This window comes from Lasioglossum baleicum, unplaced genomic scaffold (assembly GCF_051020765.1).
Source record: "Lasioglossum baleicum unplaced genomic scaffold, iyLasBale1 scaffold0073, whole genome shotgun sequence".
Classification (NCBI taxonomy): Eukaryota; Metazoa; Arthropoda; class Insecta; order Hymenoptera; family Halictidae; genus Lasioglossum; species Lasioglossum baleicum.
In genome coordinates, this window is record NW_027469133.1 from 127,501 (window position 1) to 132,500 (window position 5,000).

General features: G+C 51.0%; 1 non-coding gene and 1 pseudogene across 1 annotated transcript; both read right to left on the reverse strand.

Moving 5' to 3' along the window:
• Positions 1–3,164, reverse strand: part of LOC143219792 (large subunit ribosomal RNA) — a 7,342-nt pseudogene extending 4,178 nt beyond the window's left edge.
• Positions 3,165–4,730: 1,566 nt separating this feature from the next.
• On the reverse strand, positions 4,731–4,885 carry LOC143219829 (5.8S ribosomal RNA). Its single transcript, XR_013011483.1, has one exon. It is a non-coding gene; the product is annotated as a 5.8S ribosomal RNA (ribosomal RNA).
• Between the last annotated feature and the right edge of the window lie 115 nt (positions 4,886–5,000).

Sequence of the window (5,000 nt, forward strand, 5' to 3'; positions counted from 1 at the left end):
TCTGGTGGACACGATCTTTGCGTCCGACAGCTTCAGTAGGCCAAGCTGGAATAGATGCCCGTACGACATTCCGCTCCAGATACCTCTTGATGATAATGTCAAGGAAGTGAACGTCACCCTCTCGACAGCGTATCTGGTTTTAATGTCACCTTCGAGGACCGCGTACTTGTCGATTTTTGCCTGATGGGCTTGATCGAGGTTGACCCGCTCGCCCACAATCTGGGCATCGATGACGATAACGCTATTATCTTTCTTGATAATCGCGTCGGGTTTTAAGAGACCACTTGGTGTTCTAAATTGGGGCTCTTTCTCAACAATCGTCGGCTCTCGCTGGCGGCGAAGCAGGAATTCGAGGCATGCGTCATGACGTTTTACTCGCGCGTCGTGCGTTCGGTGGCATTGCTGCAACACGTGCTGAAGAGTCATAGTTACTCCCGCCGTTTACCCGCGCTTTTTTGAATTTCTTCACGTTGACATTCAGAGCACTGGGCAGAAATCACATTGCGTCAACACCCGTGGGGGCCATCGCAATGCTTTGTTTTAATTAGACAGTCGGATTCCCCTAGTCCGTGCCAGTTCTGAGCTGAGCGTTGAATGGCGGCCGAAGAGGACGATCGTTCTAGACGAAAGCCTCGCAGCAAGGAAGATCCGCGGGAGGCCAAGGCACGGGACCGAGCTCGGATTCCCATCAATGTGTTCACCTCGCCCAGGCCCGGCACGTCAGCCAGACCCGCTTCCCGACCAAGCCCGACACGCCCCGCTCCTCAGAGCCAATCCTTATTCCGAAGTTACGGATCCAATTTGCCGACTTCCCTTACCTACATTAATCTATCGACTAGAGGCTCTTTACCTTGGAGACCTGCTGCGGATATGGGTACGAACCGGCGCGACACCTCCACGTGGCCCTCTCCTGGATTTTCAAGGTCCGAGGGGAAGATCCGGACACCGCCGCAACTGCGGTGCTCTTCGCGTTCCAAACCCTATCTCCCTGCTAGAGGTTTCCAGGGAACTCGAACGCTTATACAGAAAAGAAAACTCTCCCCGGATCTCCCGACGGCGTCTCCAGGTCATTTTGGGTTACCCCGACGAACACTCTTACGAGGGCCCGATTGGTAAGCGGTTCCGCTGCCGGGTTCCGGAATAGAAACCGGATTCCCTTTCGCCCGATGGGTGTGTGTTTTTGTTTATCATTAAATGATATTTTGCTCTCTCTTAGGACACCTCATCTACATAGGATTTCTCTTAGGGCTTAGGATCGACTGACTCGTGTGCAACGGCTGTTCACACGAAACCCTTCTCCACGTCAGTCCTCCAGGGCCTCGCTGGAGTATTTGCTACTACCACCAAGATCTGCACCGACGGCGGCTCCAGGCAGGCTCACGCCCAGACCCTTCTGCGCACACCGCCGCGACCCTCCTACTCGTCAGAGCTTCATGGAAGACGCGCCTTTAAAAAAAGCTAACGTCAACCTCACTTGCCGCTGACGGCGGAGTATAGGCGCGACGCTTCAGCGCCATCCATTTTCAGGGCTAGTTGCTTCGGCAGGTGAGTTGTTACACACTCCTTAGCGGATTCCGACTTCCATGGCCACCGTCCTGCTGTCTTAAGCAACCAACGCCTTTCATGGTATCCCATAAGCGTCGACTTAGGCGCCTTAACTCTGCGTTTGGTTCATCCCACAGCGCCAGTTCTGCTTACCAAAATTGGCCCACTTGGCACTCTGATCCAATATAATCTCGTGGCTTCATTGATCCAAGCAAGCCAGAGATCTCACCCATTTAAAGTTTGAGAATAGGTTGAGGTCGTTTCGGCCCCAAGGCCTCTAATCATTCGCTTTACCAGATGAGACTCGCACACGTTCATCAAAAGAGAACGAGCGAGTGCCAGCTATCCTGAGGGAAACTTCGGAGGGAACCAGCTACTAGATGGTTCGATTAGTCTTTCGCCCCTATACCCAGTTCCGACGATCGATTTGCACGTCAGAATCGCTACGGACCTCCATCAGGGTTTCCCCTGACTTCGTCCTGACCAGGCATAGTTCACCATCTTTCGGGTCCCAACGTGTACGCTCTGGGTGCGCCTCTTCTCGCAATGAGAACGAGACGCCCCGGGAGTGCGAGGCCGCATCGTGACGCGGCCCATCCTCCCTTGATCGACGCTAAGGTACGATCTTCACTTTCATTGCGCCTTTAGGTTTACATGTCCCAATGACTCGCGCACATGTTAGACTCCTTGGTCCGTGTTTCAAGACGGGTCCTGAGAGTACCCAAAGCAGTAGCGTCGCTGACCGGTAATTCAAAGCTTGGCCAGTCCGAGGACACCGCCTGCTAACAGCTGGTTAGGCCCGGAGCCGGCGCTAGGTCCGTACCATCCGGGTGACAAACTAACCGAGCTTGCGGCGGGCCTGACGCACACACATTCGAAAATGGATTGGTTGCGGCCCGATACCGTCAGAGTACCGTCACGCAGCCGGCCAGGCGATCGAGCGTCTGCCGTGTGCGCACGAAGGCGACACGACAGGCAACAACTCGAGCCGTAGACCGACACGCAACGGGTCGCGACGTTCTACTAAGGGAGAAGTGCACGACTACGCGACCGGAACATTTGCCGAAGATGGTGTACCCTCGCACTGGAACCACCGAAGTGGCCCATTACGGGCTATCTGCGCACCAACGGAAGCCAGCCTCGTCGACGATGAATCTCCCCATTCGATCTTTTGGGTTTCTCAGGTTTACCCCTGAACGGTTTCACGTACTCTTGAACTCTCTCTTCAAAGTTCTTTTCAACTTTCCCTCACGGTACTTGTTCGCTATCGGTCTCGTGGTCATATTTAGCCTTAGATGGAGTTTACCACCCACTTAGGGCTGCACTCTCAAGCAACCCGACTCTAAGGAGAGGTCCTCCCGAAACGCGTACCAGTCGCTACGGGCCTGGCACCCTCTACGGGTAAATGGCCCCATTCAAGATGGACTTGGACGCGGTTCGACGTCTCGGGATAAATTGACCCTCCTGAACACTACATTTCCCAACGGCAGAACCGCGGGATTCAGTGCTGGGCTAATTCCTGTTCGCTCGCCGCTACTAAGGAAATCCTTGTTAGTTTCTTTTCCTCCGCTTAGTAATATGCTTAAATTCAGCGGGTAATCTCGCCTACTCTGAGGTCGTCGTACGTGATACAAAATTTTGTGTGTTTCGGCCGAAAGAGCGTAAAAGTAGTACTCGCGAAAACGTACAAAGCACAAAAAAAAAAGAAAAAAAAAGAAAACGAAACAACACTACACGACAGAAGAGAGAAAAAGGTAAACAAAAAACCGATATATGCCTTATGCGCCACACCAAAGTGTCAATATAATTCTTTCTTCATCTCTCGTCGATCGGAAACTCTCGCTAGACGATCTGGCCGGTTAACTTTAACGTCCGTCGAAAAGAACTTTCGGGGACTGGACGACCGACAGATCGCGCGGTTCCGCACGAATCGACAATGAAGAAAAGAAAAGACATGGGGCGACCGACATAAAGGTTTTCATCATTGGATATACCTTTTCTCTCTCCGCGGTGCTGTTCCGTGCGTGAACACACAAGTGTGTCTTTTGCGTCGTGTGACAATCAAGTTCGAAATAAGCCTCGCCAATAGAGGAGTATACATATTATTAAAAAAAAAAAATAATAATACATATAACCCGGTGGGATTTCTTTTTCTCTCTACTTCTATATAATTGAACCAAAAACCACGGGGGTACAGAAACGTTGCGCACGAAACGATTTATCATCGATCAAACGCAAAACCAAATTAGAGACACGAGAGAAAGAGAGTAAGATCTCAAGACGCACATAGGCCGTCATCAATACGATTCAACGCGAACGTGGCGATGGAATGGCAATCGCACAGATTAGCGAGGACACGTCGACGACGGGGAATAATTCCGACCCGATCAAGTACGACGTGCTCATCCCGCACATTGCTGCGCTTTGCTCCGCTGTCCATCGATCATCAAAGCGTTCGCGATAGAACGAGAGATCTCTTTCGTCTCTTCCCTCGAAGACTCGAAAAGGAATGTGTGTTTGTCGAAATCGCCGGCAACGACGACCCTCCGCCGTATGGCAATTATAACGTAGAGTTAAGAAACTCATCCACGCACAGGCATATTCTCTCCCTGGGGCTTAACATTGCCACACCACACACACTCTGTGTGCCACACAGTATTCTTTCTTTCTTTTATAATTTGTGTGTCCATCTCTGTAGTCTCGCGAGACTCTTGTAAATATACCTCTTTCGTATATACGCATCATTTCAGGCGACGTCGGGAGCGCGTTAAATGTTCATGAGTGGAAACGCTTCTTTCCGCAAGGCGAATCGTTTCGCAGAGAAGGTGAGAGATTTGGAGATCCTCGTCGAAGCGGTGCCTTACGGGCGGTCGTATTTTCAATACGACTCACGACACCGTAAAAACACTCACGCAAGTCCGAACGTAAGAAATACCAATCCCTACTTCGCCTCTCGTGGAAACTAGATATATATGTTTGTATGTGTTTATAAGACGCAATGCAAAAATTGGCAATTTTCACAGAACCGCGACAAACGCCGACGAAACGCCCATCATTCGCTCGTACGTAGCATCTTTACAACCCGACTCCGAAACGCTCTTTGGCGCCCTCCAAAAATATATTTGGAGAGGTAAGCGACGGCGGGGACTTACAAGAGCAACGCAAGCAGTTTATGGTTACGTAAACGACCCTCAGCCAGGCGTGGTCCAGGAATTGTATCCGTGGACCGCAATGTGCGTTCGAAATGTCGATGTTCATGTGTCCTGCAGTTCACACGTTGACGCGCAATTAGCTGCGTTCTTCATCGACCCACGAGCCAAGTGATCCACCGTTCAGGGTAATCGTATATATTTTTGATTTACAAATCAATATATGTATATGTCTCTTGTTCTGCGGTTCGTAAGAACGCATTGTACCTGAACGCTCCAACCAGCGCGCGAAGGAGATTCGTTCAG